At 42.5% G+C, this 17,780-nt stretch overlaps 1 protein-coding gene across 50 annotated transcripts in view; it reads right to left on the bottom strand.

Annotated features, from left to right (window-relative positions):
* RIMS2 (regulating synaptic membrane exocytosis 2) overlaps window positions 1–17,780 on the bottom strand; it is a 360,961-nt gene that overhangs the window by 8,677 nt on the left and 334,504 nt on the right. The gene's annotated exons all lie outside the window — the stretch shown is intronic.

The following is a 17,780-nucleotide window of genomic DNA, read 5'->3' as shown; positions in this document are numbered from 1 at the left end:
ACTGCATGCTATTCTTCTAGGGGATCAATGGGCAACTCTAGACAACCTTGTTCCAATTTGGAACTAAAGCTACATAAATAAGGAGGTTTCAGATGGAATAGTATTCACCACAAACAACTGCTTTAGATTTGATATGCAAAATTATTTAAGGTCATCTGCACATGATTTAATCATTATTATAATACAAGCTGTCATGCTTTAGATTAAACATGCAAGTACATGTAATTTATATTGATTCCAAGGGAAGGTTAGGGATGCAGATGTTGTCAAGCATTGTCAAGCAATCACCCCCCCCCCAAAAAAAAACCCTACCCAGGAGTTAATTAACAACGGCTGGTAAATATTAAGCAACTCTAAATAAATAACTACTGCTGTATCATTATTCTGTTTTATGCTGCTTGTGCATTAATTTCAGTAGCAATTCTGTAGTCCCATGGGCAAAAAACATTTCCATAAATTGTGAATGCTGAATATCACAGGGCTCCATTATTTTTTTAAAAAAATTGGGTTCTGAAAGTTATGTAGCTTTTCTTGTTTTTGTTTTAAAGGACACAATGTATTAGCTACAAATATTGATTGTGGGTAGCGACTGTGCAATCAAGTGTCATGGGTGACCAGGTGGGCATCTACTACTAGTACCTGGAGATACAAATTCCTATATGGATTGAGACATAGATAGAAAAGGGGTAGCATTTCAATAGCTGTATGTGCTTGTGAATGGCCATCTGCATGCAAATATGTCTGACTGAACTGCATCTTCGTATCTGGATTGGTGCAGCTACCCTTTCAACCTTACTATAAGGGTGGACAACTTACAGAAATTTATTAAAACAAGAGGAGAATATAAATTAAAAGAATTTAAGGAATTATCAGGGAAATAAACAACATGGATACAATATCATCATTTGAATGAAGTATTTAAGAAAGATAGGATACGAGGGTTTGGAGGGAAAACATCACAACTGGAGAGAGACCTGTTGGAATGTGATGTGAAAGTGCTGTCTAAAATGTATAAAATATTATTGGAATGGGAGACAAAGGATGAGCAAGTAAAATCCTCAGTGATACATTGGTCATAATATAGACATGGAAGCATGGGAACGATTGTGGAATATGGATATAAAATTTACAGCATGTTATGGTCTAAGTTATATGAAATGATATATCAATGGTATCTAACACCAAGTAAACTGGCAAAAATGTCTAAATCTAAATCAAATAAGTGTTGGAAATGTAAAGAGAAAGAAGGTTCTTTTTATCATATGTGGTGGTCTTGTAGTAAGGTTAAAGCTTACTGGGAAATGATATATAATGTATTGAAAGGATGCTTAAAATAACATTTGTAAAAAAACAACAACCCAGAAGCTTTTCTTTTGGGAATTATAGGGACAGAACTACCCAAACTGTACAGAAACTTATTCATGTATGCTACTACAGAGGCAAGAATGTTACTCGCCCCAAAATGGAAAGAAGCAGAAGTCCCAGAAAAGGATACAAAAACTTATAGAATACGCAGAAATGCAGAAAGCAAGAGAACAAACTTTTTAATAAAAGAATGGAAATGGTTTATTGAATATTTGCAGATAAATTAAAAACAGATAATAATAAATAATAATAATAATAATAATAATAATAATAATATATTATTTATACCCCGCCCATCTGGCCGGGTTCACCCAGCCACTCTGGGCGGCTTCCAAAAAAATATTAAAATACAGAAATCCATCAAACATTAAAAGCTTCCCTAAACAGGGCTGCCTTGAAATGCCTTCTAAAGGTCTGGTAATTGTTGTTCTCTTTGACCTCTGGTGGGAGGGCATTCCACAGGGTGGGTGCCACTACCGAGAAGGCCCTCTGCCTGGTTCCCTGTAACTTGGCTTCTCGTAGCGAGGGAACCACCAGAAGGCCCTCGGCGCTGGACCTCAGTGTCCGGGCAGAACGATGAGGGTGGAGACGCTCCTTCAGGTATACTGGACCGAGGCCGTTTAAGGCTTTAAAGGTCAGCACCAACACTTTGAATTGTGCTCGGAAACGTACTGGGAGCCAATGTAGGTCTTTCAGGACCAGTGTTATGTGGTCTCGGCGGCCGCTCCCAGTCACCAGTCTAGCTGCCACATTCTGGGTTAGTTGTAGTTTCCGGGTCACCTTCAAAGGTAGCCCCCATAGAGCGCATTGCAGTAGTCCAAGCGGGAGATAACCAGAGCATGCACCACTCTGGCGAGACAGTCCGTGGGCAGGTAGGGTCTCAGAGTGCGTACCAGATGAAGCTGATAAACAGCTGCCCTGGACACAGAATTGACCTGCGCCTCCATAGACAGCTGTGAGTCCCAAATGACTCCCAGGCTGCGCACCTGGTCCTTCAGGGGCACAGTTACCCCATTCAGGACCAGGGAGTCCCCCACACCTGCCCGCCTCCTGTCCCCCACAAACAGTACTTCTGTCTTGCAGGATTCAATCTCAATCTGTTGGCCGCCATCCATCCTCCAACTGCCTCCAGACACTCACATAGGACCTTCACTGCCTTCACTGGTTCTGATTTGAGAGGTAGAGCTAGGTATCATCCGCATACTGATGAACACCCAGCCCAAACTCCATGATGATCTCTCCCAGTGGCTGCATGTAGATATTAAAAAGCATGGGGGAGAGGACAGAACCCTGAGGCACCCCACAGGTGAGAGCCCAGGGGTCTGAACACTCATCCCCCACCACCATAAAAACATTGGCAGGATTACTGTAATAACCTGCAGTTTCATAGGAGTATATATTTAAAGTAGATGAATAAATGAGCAAATTAAGTTAATTTGGATATGCAGAAGATATTAAAAATAAATTTAAGGAACAGCAGAATGAGGGGGAAGGAAGTCAAGTTTTGAAATGTTAAAGTGATTGTGAAATTAGTGAAATGTATAAACCTGAAATGTGTGTGTGTGAGAGATATATATATATAAATATAATATTATATTATATTGATTGGTGCAGCTAGGCACAGCCTATACATATGGAAGCTATACACAGTCCCATCCCATGCAGGTTTACAATCTGTTTATATGTTCAAACCCCTTACTGTGTAGGCAAACATTGACAAATGTGTGAGACATTTTAAAAACAATGTACTAAATATACTAAAATAGTTTGGTAGCCTTTGTTAAAATTTAATATGATAAATTTTGACCTCAGAGGAGATGGCTGTATGGAACACAGATTGTACACAGCTGACCCCATTTTAAGGCCTATTTTTATAGATGGCTCTTGAGAAATGCCAGGATGTTCTCACCTGCTGTCCAAACTTAGCTTCTATTTCTCACACATAAAGTATGTGCTAAAGGACATTTTAAATCCTTGTTTAAAAACCATCATGTCTCTACTGTATTATTTTGGCTGAAAATAAAGTATCCATATAGGATGTGTGTGTGTGTTTTTGTTTTTTTAATGCAGATAAAGATATTCTTGGCACTTCAGTCAATCAGCATTTGAAGTCCATTTCAGTAAATGAGAGAAAGGGGTAAAAACATCCAGATATAGTAACGTGCACGACAGTACTGAACTAAAAACAGGCAGATTATGGAGCAGCAAGCACTAAAACTCACTTAGATACTTGCAATTTGAATCAGCAGTTTGAAAAGTAATGCAAAGTTGCCCTGAAAGGTGCTGAAAAAGCACCTTGTGACTGGGGGGTGGGGTGGGGGTGGGGTTTGAGCAGTTGCAAGAGGAAACATCTCTTGGGAAATGGGCAAATCAATTAGAGGGATAATCCTTTTTAGTTTTTGCTCTGATGCAAAAAACGGTAAAGAAAAGATAAAAGAAGAAAAATCAAGAAAAAATAATTTCAAAAGCAATTATCACAGTTGATGTAGTCGTTCTGTCTATGGCATATGTAACTCAGGATAGAACTACATATTGTGAAAAATAAAATGGTTCTGTACCACTACAGAATTCAGGTTTTGCGTCTCCATTGTCTTCCAATTTTTTTTTTGGAAAAAATATTTGCCATGTTGGAGAGAAAAATTCTCATTTAGACACACACATGCACCATGTTTGAATGTGAAGCACTTGCGGGACTTCATTTTTAATATGGGAGAAGCATTTAAAATGTGATCAAATTTGCATTCATGTGAAGATCAGTATGTGCACACAACACAGGCCATATTGTTGCTGGAAGAGGTGGTTCTACATATTCAAGCTTATGCAAGAATACCTGCATCATCTTATGGCAGAAATACCATTTATTAATATTCTGACCCATGTATTTTGGTAAGGCTGCAAGAGCAGCTTTAGATTTTGAAGACATCATTTGCCTTATAACCACATTTGGACTACTGTGTCCTTCACCCCTGTCCAAACCAAACAGCAGAACAGAACCAGTGTCCTTGATTGTACAATAGAGCAGTGAAGAACAGAGGATGAGACTGGTTCTACAACTGCAGGACAAAATATGGCTCATGGATACATTAGAAGAAATGGCCTTGACCTTTCGTGAGAAATTTCTGCATGATGCTAAGCAAGCCAATCAATTCAATGTCACACAGTCAAATCCATAAAACACCAACTGCCAATGAAAGAAAATGTTATTGTTTTAGCCACTGGTGATAACAAAAATAAGTTCAAAACCCACAAAAGGAATGTCAGACCAGCATCCACAGATTTTACCAGTCCAGATGACCACCCAAGACAAATGTATCCACAAACTATCAGTGGAAAACTCTGCTTATGATCAAATACTGGGCCACCAAAAGCAAGCACAGCTGCCCTCCCACACTTTCTTACCTAAGAGTAAGGATCCAATGGGATTTACGTCTGGATTAACATGCATAGGATTGCGCTGTAAAAGGTTTAATTTTGCAAATGAGGCCAGTGCAATAACTCTGGAAGGAGCCAGCCTCTACTTGATTCATTATCAGATAGTAGATTAAACTGTGGGGGGCAAATATTCAATGCCAGCATACACAATAGACCAGAAACAAGACTTGCTGAAACTCCTCCTTCCATACAACTTTTAAAAGGTTCAGGAGCTCCACCCCCATTTTCACTGTACAAACCCTGGACACAAAGGTTTAGGTCAGAGATGGCAACATGTAGGCTGGTGCTAGAGCTGGAACTGGATCTAATGAGTGTTGTAGTCCAAAACATTTAGAGCAGGGGTCAGCAAACTTTTTCAGCAGGGGGCCGGTACACTGTCCCTCAGACCTTGTGGGGGGCCGGACTATATTATTAAAAAAAAGATGAACGAATTACTACCGTAAGTCCCACAAATAACCCAGAGATGCATTTTAAATAAAAGGACACATTCTACTCATGTAAAAACATGCTGATTCCCGAACCGTCCGCGGGCCAGATTTAGAAGGTGATTGGGCCGCATCCGGCCCCCGGGCCTTAGTTTGGGCACCCCTGATTTAGAGGGCACTAGGTGATGAAGGCTGCTATAGAATTTCAAGAAGTGCAAGTACATTTATACAATATTTTATTTCAGTTTATCTGTATGTTCAGTGCAGAGCAGATATTCACAGTGCACTCAGTGACAAGTATCATGGGACATCTTTTCCCATGAGAAGGTGGGATCTGAATGAATCTCCATGTCCACTTGAACTGATAGCCACTATTTAGTAATACTGTCAGCCACATGAAAATTTCCAGGTGATTAAACCCAAAGCAAGCGATTAATCACTGGTCTTAAGCACACCTATTTCTAAAGATAGTTATGGTATTCTATGCTATTTGATGGAAGCCAAAGATTAATGTGGCTAAAGTTTAATAAATGAAAACCCTGCAATTCATTAGTAAGGCTCTGTTTACCAGGTTTACGAAGTTTGTTACCCTGGATCAGGAGTGCTGAAATAATTTCCACCTCTGATTTGTGAGCATGTCTGAAGGGTGAATCAGGGACTGAAGTGAGATGAACAAATTCACAACCTGTCAGGGCTCCTGGATGGGTTCTTTTTCATACCCAGATAAGCAAACAGGCAACCACTGCAAAATTATCTCCAGAGTTGTGTGATAAATATACAGAGCCTGGTGAATGAAGCTGGTTATGCTGGCTATGTAGCTGGTGTAGTGGCTATGGCTGCAATCCTACCCAGGAATAAATCCCATAGAACTTAATGGTATTAACTTCTGAGATGTGGATAGGATTGCACTGTGAAGAACCTGAGATGGGAAGTTAACTAGTTCAACTCTCATCTTAACCAAGAACTCAACAGGAAGCAAGCATTCTCCCCACTTAGAATTCCTAGCAACTGGCATGCAGTGGCATTCTGCCTTTTGACATTGGGGGTAGGAACCATGGAATTGCTTCTTTCTGTAAAAACAAGACTTCAATTTCAGTGTATGAACCAGGAGAAAATATTCAACTACAGTATTGTAAGTGCAAATAAAATTGTCCCATGCAGACACTGTATTAATGACTACCAAATCACATCATTTCAGAGTCACACTTTCAGCTACAAGCAAAGGGCTTCTTTTAAAACCAGTTCTACCAATGGATTTCCAAAACACACGTTAAATATCTTGCAATGAAATTAATGGAACTTTAAAGTGGCTAACTTTGGTTAGGATTGTTGTGCTATGTGTCCAATACCCCAAGTCCTTCGAAAATAAAACTTTGGAGCATTTAGTTGGAAAAACGGCAAAAGGAATCTCTTTCGCATACATGAATTAATTTGACACCCTGAATTATTATGGCACCTTTGCCAAGTTAAATGCGCAGCAGCACAAACTCATTTAAGAGTCTCCGTTTTAATGGCTAGGACGCAATTTTACTGCCGCACTTAGGACAAGGGCAATTTGAGCATCCACTCAGGTACCGTCAAACTCAGACTTTGCATGGCTTGTTCGCGAGCCACTTTCTCAGTTTCTGGGCGCTGCTGCAGAGACCGTCCCGCGCCAAGTAGCCCACCGGTTGCTGCAGTGGGCGCCCCCCTCCCCGCCGCCGCCTGCTTTTCGCGCGCTTGCCTCACCTCCGCCGCCTTTCTTCGCCTCCTCTTCCTCCTCCTCCAGGGAGTTCATGCAGGGGAAGTAAACTGCGAGCGCCTCGAAGGAGGCGGAGAGGCTGCTCCGGCTCGGCGAGCGCAGCATGCTGCGCCCCGGCCCGCCTGCGCTCTGCCTCCCCATCCCGTCGGCCCTGCCGCTCTTGGCGCTGGACGGCAGGTGCTCCTCGGGGGCTCTGCGGGACGGCACGCGAGCCAAGGCCGCTCGGGCAAGGGGATCAGCGACCGCCTTTCCCGCCTTCCCTCGGCGCCCGGCGGCAGCCGAGGGGACTCCGGTTTGTGGAGAGCGGGCGGGGGCGGAGGGCGCAGCCTCCGTGGGCGGCGAGGCCAATCAGCAGCCAGCCCGCCGCCCTCTCCCTCGAATGGCTACCCCCGCAGCCGCCGCTCAGGACTGCCATCCCACCAGGCCTGGCAGGACTGCAAACATTAGGGGGGGGGAGGGGGGGAGTGCCAAAAGCAGCGACATGTGCAATTCGCATGCTTCGTCCCCAGATGGCTGTAATAAATATTGACTCCCCCCGGGGATCGCAGCGAGTCTGAACAAGGGAGAACAATCAGAGGCGGACAAAAACGAATCATACAGCACGAGAGACAAAAAAAAAAAAAAAAAAAAAGGTGACCACCTCTAGACTGATTGGTGAAGCCAAGATCAGGACAATCACCTATTTCCTGCACACAAAGCGATACCCTAATTAAAAGTGAGGGCAGAAAGTTTGCCAAAGCAGTTCAGCAGGCTGAAAGCACTCAAGATTGATCCATCCACACGGCAAAAACTGCAAGAATAGTAAACGGGGGAAAAACCATCAGGACCCATCTGAATAATACAGTACTAGAATTGAAGGCGCATTATGGGTTGGTGATGGTGTCATGTGGCTTGTAAGTGAGAGACATCACAATACTGGGGAAGAGTGTCTAGCATAAACGGAGCCAAGTCGCCGGCTTTTGCCAAGTTTGTCAGATAATGGATCACCAGTACCACAAGAGTTGACCATAAAGTTCCAGCCAACACATTTGGATGGAGAACAATAATCTTATCTAGGTAGAAGCAAAAGTAAATATCAGAATGCGTAACCCAAACACTCGTGTCTGTTACTTATTCCCTTCAAGCTGTTTCCAGAAGCAAAATAGGAGCCCCTATGAAAGTTCACCCAAGTCCTACATTTCAAAGGGTTCCACTAGGCTGGGTCAGGAGTTGATCACCCATATACAGGAATGTACTTTAGTGGCTCAATTACTATCTTATTCAAGATTATTTGGGTGGAAGATTTTTCTGCACTTAGCTAGTGCTTACATATACATATACTGTACTGGTAGTTTTTCCAATAATTGAACCTGCCATTGTATTGGTTTTGAACTACATGGGTACTGAGTTATTTGCTCTTCACCAAACACTCTCAGCTGCAGAGGTTAGCATTAAATAACTGCCAGGCTTAGTTTTTTCTTTTTTAAAGGACCTTTTCTAAAGAACTCTTATCTTAAAATTAACTGAGCCTGAAGTTTATGACTTTCAAGCTATTTGCCTGGTCTGGCTCCATTCCGGGAAAGAGCCTACAGTGCAAGTTATGAGACTCACTGGCAGTCAGTGGGGTGGATGACTAGGATGAGATAGGTCCAAGCAAGGGAATATGCAAGGGAAAGGCTTAGTTCCTGGAAGGCAGCCAGCCAATGGTTGTACATGATTTACTGGACCATCCTATACACGGGAAGCCAGCATAAATTAGGCTGCTTTAAATTAAACTGGAACAAGGGACACCAGATTCAGAGCTAATTCAGGAGACCCAGAGAGGAGGAAATGCCAGCTGATTGGAAATAAGCAACCAAATTGCAGAGAGCCAGCGCCCACCTGTTGACACACAGAGAAGAGTTCCCAGCACCTTTAGTGGATGTGTATGAACTGCAAGGTCACACTGAGATAGCTCAAAGAAAGTGGTGTGCAGGGGAATTCCCCCCTCCCCCCAAAACCATAAGCATCCCTGCTAGCCCTAATATCACAAGAACTCCCAAACAAAACAAAAAAATATTCCCCTATGCAACAGCAGTGGCAAGGATAACATATGCAAAAATTTGGAAAGAAAGGGCAATCCCGACAAGATCAGTGGCTGTTCAAACTAATAGAATTTATAAAATAAGTCAATATGATGGCTACAATAAGGAATATGGACAAGAAAATAATAGTGAGTGGGAATTACTAGAAATGCATTTTTTAAAAGAGCAGAATAATGTTAAACATACAAGCAGGGATAGATTTATGAACAGTAAAAAAGGAGAAAGGATGTGTACAGAAAAAGGGGGGAATACAAACTAAGGAGATGCAGCAAAATTAAATGTTTGGACATGACTAGAGATGTTGTAATAAATACTACTGTATTAGATGTTTTACTAGATGTTTAAAAGAGATGATAAGAAAAACTATAATACCACAGAGAAAGAAACAAATGTATGTAATGGAAAAATGCAAAGAAAAAGAAAAAAGAAAGTGGTGTGCTGTCAACAGCCTAGGAATGTAAACAAATGGGACAGAGAGCCCACAATGTCCCCTAGCAATACTCACTCCAGCAGCCATTCAGTACACATCACATGTGCTAGGCATGCCTACCCCACCAATCACACAGCCACACTCAACAACAGCACAGAGTGGCTACACACTGAGGTCCTTCCTCATGACTCCTTTTCACAACCTAGTACACCACACGGCACACAGCACTATCAAACACGTCTGAAATCTCATTTGCTACCTTCTTCACACCAGGAGGATGTCACAGGTGTTGCTGGCGTATAACATGCTACAGAACGTGGTGGTGGTGTGACAGCTGCCCTTGGACACCAAGTCAAGTGACCAGGGGCTCCAGGGTGCGGGGAGATGCTCAGCTAGCTCCTCACCATGGCTAAGAACCACACAGGACAGCTGCCTGCAGCTATATAGCCAGGGTGATATTTGGGCCATGAAGGATCCTCCTTCTGTACCATGGAGCCACTAGATGCCCTTAGCCATCCCCCAGCTAGATGGCAGCTCATTCCCCCCCCCCTCATTTATGGGTCTGTCTCCCTTCCCCTTGCCCCAGGCTCTGTGGTGTGTGGTAGTGTTGGGCTGCTGCTTGCTTCCCCAGCTGGCGGATGGTTGGAGTGTGAGGTGTTGCTGTTTTCTTTCACTGGATGTCTCCTCCCTTGCCCCTGCTGGTACTGACTGTCCCACAGCAGGGGCTTCTGGGAGTTTTAGTCAAGAGACCAAGGACCCTGCAGAGCAGCCCCAATGGTGGGAATGCAGTCTCCCCTCCTGTTGTGACGCATGAATAAATGGGAGACAGAACGGATGGTTGCGGACATTTGGTTTTTTATTGAGCACTCTTTGAACAGGGATCCCCTTCCTTCCAAGGAGTTTCATTCACAGGGCTGTCTCTCTGCATTATGGGGCTTCATTGTGGGTGCAGCATCCATTGACTCGTGGCCTGCAAACAAAGGAGGGGGTGGTAACACGTGGGATAAACAGTCCCTTGGCACAGTGGTGAGAAGTAGGGGTGAGTGGTTTTCCTCCTTCCCCCACCATGGGCATGGGTGGGGATGCATACCTTTGTTGGAGTCATGGACCTTGCAGGTTGATTGGGGCTCCTTGTGCTGAGGCGAGGATGTGGCTCGACTGGCTGAATGGAGCAGGAGGGGTGGCTGTACAGAGGTGCTGTGTTCCTGTTGGTGAGAACCTAGGAGCAGGGTTAGCACAAAGGCCCCGTTTGTTCCCCATTTCTCAGGTGTGGTCTGTGGCAGGTGCTGAGATGTTTGTGGAGTGTTTCCTGAGTGCAAAGTGCTTTTCATCAGGTGCCCTGAGCTGCTTTCCCCAGTGCAAAAGTCCCTATATGGAGAGCTCAAGAGACAGCAGCCCACACATGGGAGGCAAGAAGTAAAGTGAGCTGAGGTTGGAGCATGCTCACTTTACATCCTCCTGCTCCTGCTATGCGAAGTTGCACTGGATCCTGAGTGCTCTTTCAGATGAGTCTGATCTCAGTATCCAAGGACTGGGCCCTCACCATTGGCCCCCATTGTGAGGTTTGATTTGCACTGTTTTTGCCAGCAGAACTTAACGCCCAGCTGCCGGGTCACATGACCCAGCTGAACAGGCTTAGAGTCCAGTATAAATCCCCCTGGCCCATTCCCCCTCCCCCTGGCAAGCTGGAGAATATCTGAGGAAGGAAACACTGCCACGACAGGGGAAAGAGAATATTGATTTGCTGCAGGCTTGCTTGAAATACAAAATGTGACCTATATGATCATTCAGGGCCATTTCTATTGTGAATCTATCTGCAAGTGAGCATGCAAGTCTGCCTTTTGTGGCTTCTTGGTCCCTGAAAAGAAGTGTGTATGTGGAGGAAACCTCCGGGTACAGGTAAAGGTAAAGGACCCTTGACAGTTAAGTCCAGTTGCGAACGACTCTGGGGTTGTGGTGCTCATCTCGCTTTACTGGCTGAGGGAGCCGACGTTTGTCTGCAGACAGTTTTTCCGGGTCATATGGCCAGCATGATTAAGCTGCTTCTGGCGAAACCAGAGCAGCACACAGAAACGCCGTTTACCTTCCCGCTGAAGCTGTACCTATTTATCTACTTGCACTGGTGTGCTTTCGAACTGCTGGGTTGGCAGGAGCTGGGACCAAGCAACGGGAACTCACCCCGTCGCGGGGATTCAAACTGCCAACTTTCCGATCGGCAAGCCATAGGCTCTGTGGTTTACACCACAACGCCACCTGTGTCCCCTGCTCCGGATATAGGGCGGTATATAAATTCAATAAATATTAGTAATAAATAATAAGCATGTTGTAGGCATATTTGAGACCCCTAAATGCAACCACACCATACGTTCATGTGCAAAAACATTTTTCGGTGATTTAAAACTGAGTCCATGTCAGAATTTCTATTAGCAAACTACTTGTATTTAATAGGCTAGAATTTTCAAATTCCCACACAGCACTCCCATTAAAATCTATTTCACTACTGCAAAGTGAAATGCTTGAGTATTACACAAAATTGGGCATACATTTTAATACAGAATTGATTATTCTCAGAATTGTGCTTCCTTTTATACGATCTACTTCAAATCTATTTTATTGTGGATTTAATGTTCATTCTTCATTTTCTTAAAAATATGATTCAGTAGCTAGCCTGGACAATGACATTTGAACATTAAAGCCATCAAGGACAGAATATGTAACAAGTTTGTAAGCAAGTGGTGCTAACAACCCCACATTCCACTAGGTGTATCAAATATGAACCTTAGCTTTGCAAATGGAAGTCAGTGAGACTTGCAGATATATCAGGCATCCAATAGGGAATTACAAACAGAATTAAACAATATGGAACTAATTACTGTTTTAAACTAACATGTACTGAATGAAAATGTTATCATAATTTGATTTGCCTTCCTATCCAATATTATGCCTCATTTTTTTCCTTAGTGAAAAACAGACAATTGCCAAGCCATTTTGCCTGAATGCCAACTGAAAAATAGTCTCATTCAGTAAACCCATAATTTCCCTAGTCCAGTTCTGGATTGCTTTGAGAAACTGTAACACCCCAAGACACTAATAGAATCCGTAGTCTGCTCCCTGTAAATTGCTTCTGACAGTTTTAATGTTAGAGACATACTGAAGGAGGGGATACAGTATATATGCTCTGGCTATCTTTCTTATTTAGCATACATATTCTAGAATTATATAATGTTGCCTGTGCCTTTAAGAAACTCAAGTTACATTTTTGACCACTAACAAATCTACAGAAAGGACATCAATTGTGTTTTTGCAAGATAGTTGAGGGGAGAGATCTTTTGCTTGTTTTAACTATCTATTTTATGGTGATTTCATTAAGTGTACCCTAAATATTAATATTAGAATAGACTATTCATGGTTTTCTGTTCCTCCATAATCTCTAACCTTAATGATTTCTTTTTTCTTTTTAAAAAAGAGCTTCTTAGTCATTTCTCCTACGTTGCAAGATGTTCCATTACCCACCTATTTCTTTCTCAGCTTTGCTACATTCTGTCTGAAGAGAGCAAGTAGCAAGTAGCACTTAATACAGTATGCAGAATCCTTAATTTTTATTTTCTCCCATTAATTTTATAATTAATTTTAATCATAGCAAAACCTATGATTCATAGCCGGCATGCATATAGTTTAGAAGGGAGGAAAAAGAATCATATATATTTCTGAAGCATCTTTGGTTTAGAGTTCTTCAAGAAAATACACTCTTCTTAAATAATAAATGGATCAAAACAGTTGAATTTTTTAAAAAAAACAAGTTCAATTTTAATCTTATCACTCCCTCTGATTTCCTCAAGAACTGATCTTACTAAGTGGATTAGAGTTTGATGATACAAATTGTTTTTCAAAGTTTATGTGGTATTATTATAAAATAAAGATTATGCGGGGAAATAAATTCAAGTATGCATAAATATGCACCACCTCACCTCTCAAATTGACCCTAATTTTAACTTGGCAAATGATGAGAGTCTGAAAATGGGGGCAAGAAGCCAGTGAAGCCAGTTACACCACACTATCCTCAGTCATGACCTTTAATCTTTAGACACCTATGTAGTGTAGGACTGAGAATGCTTTATTCACAGCTGAAGATGGTATGTGTCACATATGTCTGAATTTCAACTTCATTTATCCTAAGTTTTGAACCCCACCTTCAGTACGCAAGGTTCTTCAAATGGCTCACACTGCAAGGGAAAAATGAGAAGCCAGAAGAGCAAACAAAACCAATTCAATTTGTGTTTTAAAAGAAGGCATAAGAAAAATAAAGAAGGTCCCTGCCTGGGGCCAAAAAGGCATTACTGTAGAGGCATCCATTTCCATCTGTCTGACTTCTGAAACAGTTTCCATCTGTCTGAATTCTGAAGATTGGGGCACCAGGAAAAAGGCCTCTGATGAAGACTTAAATGAACAGGCAGGTATTTGTGGAAAGAGAAGGCCCTTGAGGTTCCCAGGACTCAAACCATAAAGAGCTTGAAGATAACCACCAGGACTCTGAATTGTACTTAAAAACAGATCAGCAGCCAGTGAAGTAGCTTGACACGATGTGTTTCCTAGGGCTATTCCCAGTTTAGTAACCTACAAACTATATTCTGGACTAGCTGATGTTTTGGAAGTGTCTCCAAGGACAGTCCTCTGCCACAATCAAGTCTGGAGCTAACCATGGAAAACAGGAGGGATGACAGTGCTATGCGGTTTGGAACCCATTTGGACCTCAAAGGTCAAGGCTGGCTCAATCTGTACCACAGACTGTGAGCCTGAACCCTTTATGGGAAATGCAACCTTGTTCAGAATAAGCTGAACACCATCTTCCCAGTACCTCTCTTGTTGGGACTGTGCTTTGATTACAGATCTCCGTCTTCAAAGTGTTTTCTTTATATTAGACTTTGAGCTGAGAAGCAACAGCCAAGCCTTAGGTGTGAAGCAGACTAGTTCAGCCAGTAAGGGGTGTGTGTTGCTGATCTTCTACTCTGCAACACTCTTGAAAGAATATGGAATAAGAATCCTGTTGACAGGGCTAGACTGATAAACACTAAACGAACACTGTAGCCTTGGTAGAATGAAAGCAGCAGCCTCCTTCCAAATCCTTTATTTCAAGTTGTTGCCTACAGCCACGTTCTCAGTGTGAGAAATTCATTGCACAATGTCTGTTGTTCATCATCACCATTATTCAACCTGTCCTTTGTTTTGCCACAGCTATCACCTGGTGGTACTCAGTGTATGAACTGTAGGAATAGTGTTTTCACTGCTAGTACCTCTGACCAGAAATGGTTTCTTCTCCCCCTCCCTAGTTGCAATCCCTGTAGTAATAGTTATATTTCAGTCACCAAACAAAGTATCAGCCAAACAAAGCAACAGCTGCAACCACCCCTGAACAAACAGCCTGGTTGCATTTATCCATGCCATGATTAACACCTAGACCAGGGGTGGCCAACTCCCAAGAAACTGCGATCTACTCACAGAGTTAAAGACTGGCAGTGATCTACCCTCTTTTGGGGGGGTTCAGGTCAACATTGTTGAGCTTTTTTTAAGGAAGGAGTAACGCCCATTTTTGAGGGGTGCAGGGCAAAAGTGTTGAGCTTCTTTTAGGGGAGTCAAACTTGTTGAGCTTCTTTGGGGGGAGCTTCTTTAAGGTTCCGGTTTCCGCCTGCAGGAATGGCGGACCTGTTTTCCATCTCTCTGACCTTCGTAAGGAATTTGGCGGTTGCTAGGGGAGTAAATGGCAACCCCCTACCCTCTCCGGGGGTTACGGAGAGGGGCCGCTGGCCCGCGATGCCCCCAGACCCACTCCGACTGTTTTTGGAGTGGGGGGAGCTTGGGCTGAGCACTTACGAGGGCCAGGACTCCCGGACGCTAATCTGCATGGCGGGGATTTCCATGGTTAAAGAAGATAATTAGGCTTAAATCTATGGACATACTTCAGAAGGAGGGGAAGAAGCGCTGTTTACTGCTGAGAAATTTATGCTGCTGAGGGAGAGGAGTCAAAAGACTGTACTGCATCTGGAAGAAGGATTGATGGGAACGGAGCGATAAGGGAAGTGAGTTTTTATTTTTTTTTCTTCATATTGTTGCCTCGTACCTTCCCGGACGCGATGTCCTGGCTTGTTTGGAGTGAAAGAGAAGCAAAAGACTGTGTGAGTTGAACTTTATAATTGTTGTTACTGAGCATATTTTTTAAAGATGTGGAGTTGCCGATGAGAAAAGCCCCCCCCTAGTCGGACGGAAGAAGTTCTGGACGCGTTCGGAGGATTTATGAGCTGTGACGCACTTTAAATTGGAGCAGCGACCTGAAGCTAAGTTCAGCTATAGGGCAAGGAGATCCATTAATTTACCAAGAGTTAATGGTTTGATGTTTGGGTCTCCTGCCTGAAAAAGCTGTAAATTCTATAATGATCGTAAATCTTCATGGCTATGAGAGAAAACGAAAGTGATTTGAGTTTTTCAAGATGGCGCCGCTTCGAGCTGCTTCGACGCAACAGGGAGCTCCATTAAGAAGATTTATGGGGAGGCTGGACTGATTAACTCACACAGGAGAAAGAACATCTGTGAAACTTTGTTTGATATTTATCTCAGCAGCGGGGAAACAATCGGATGAAAGTGGAATACATCTATGTGACTGTAAGGGGAAGATTTGGATTATTATGAACTTGGAGGACGATTTGAACTTTAGAAAAAAGACGGCAGTGGACAGTTGCGAGGAATTCCCAATTTCTTGAAGTATGGGAACCCAAATAAAAAATTCTTTAGATGATTTGGCATAACATTCGGTTTGATTGATATATATATGTGTATAATTTGAAATATTGAATGTGATATAATTGGTTTTAATTGGAAAATTAATAAAAAAATATTTAATAAAAAAAAAAAGTTATATTTCAGTCACCAAACAAAGTATCAGCCAAACAAAGCAACAGCTGCAACCACCCCTGAACAAACAGCCTGGTTGCATTTATCCATGCCATGATTAACACCTAGACCAGGGGTGGCCAACTCCCAAGAAACTGCGATCTACTCACAGAGTTAAAGACTGGCAGTGATCTACCCTCTTTTGGGGGGGTTCAGGTCAACATTGTTGAGCTTTTTTTAAGGAAGGAGTAACGCCCATTTTTGAGGGGTGCAGGGCAAAAGTGTTGAGCTTCTTTTAGGGGAGTCAAACTTGTTGAGCTTCTTTGGGGGGAGCCAGGGATCCACCACAGATGTCCAGTGATCTACCAGTAGATCACAATCTACCTGTTGGACGTGCCTGACCTAGACTATATTTCTACAATATGCTATATATGAAGCTGCTTTTGAAGTCTATTTAGAAACTTCAACTGGTATAAAACACAGCAGTTTGCTTATCAATGAAAACCAATCACATGAACCGTATCCTACCAATGTTAAAATATATCTGCTGGCTTCCTGGTACAAAATGTGGCCTGTATTCTCATTCATTATTTAAACATGGAAATTAATATCTTTTGACACCAGCCTTGTGCAGTTATATTCAATTAATTGTTAAGTGGTGATTTTCTTTCAATTGTTGCTAGGAAAGGTGCAAGCTGCATCATTTTCATTCCAGATATATAGGACTAGGATGAAACCTATCCGAGGATGCATATAAGACACTTTCTTTATCTCAGCTCCTTTCATTCCAACTTCACTTCTTCAAACCTGCAGTTTGTAAAAAACAATCTTTATGAGCTAATCTGCCCTAAAAAGGTCCAGTAATGAAAACATTTCAACATTCCCATGCAGTATACCCGGAGAGAGTCATGATGGGATAATTAATTTCTAGTGACAGGGCATCAACCACACCACCTAATGAAGAACTCAGGCATACTACACAGTGGTAAGAACTAGAGAATTAAGACTCTTGCCCCCCCCAAAAAAAAAACAAGGGCAAGCAAACTAGTTTTCTGTCCATCTTTACAAAAAGGTAACAGTAGACTCTAACCCAACCTTTGCCAACCTGGTACCTGCCAGCCAGATATTTTGGAGTACAATTGTAGTCCAAAATTGGAATTGTAGTCCAAAACATATTGAGGGCATTATTCAGTGAAGAGTATTGTAATATTTCTAGGGCTCTCTGGAGATACATTTTTAATGCTTAAGAGCCCATGGACATAGACGTCTGGACGATCGTTCGGCTAAAGATTCAACTTAACAATGTTTGCTAGTTCCTGAGGAGATTCATAAACTAAAATTCCATATTTGAGGATGATGACAGTGCCATTTGCAATTATTCCTGCATAAAAGGCTGCCAAGAGATCTAGCAGAGACAAGGATGGTGATCAAGGATCCAATAA

This window comes from Zootoca vivipara, chromosome 8 (assembly GCF_965207765.1).
Source record: "Zootoca vivipara chromosome 8, rZooViv2.hap1.1, whole genome shotgun sequence".
NCBI lineage: Eukaryota > Metazoa > Chordata > Lepidosauria > Squamata > Lacertidae > Zootoca > Zootoca vivipara.
The sequence above is the reverse complement of the archived record's forward strand: the minus strand, read 5'-3'. Positions and strand labels throughout refer to the sequence as shown.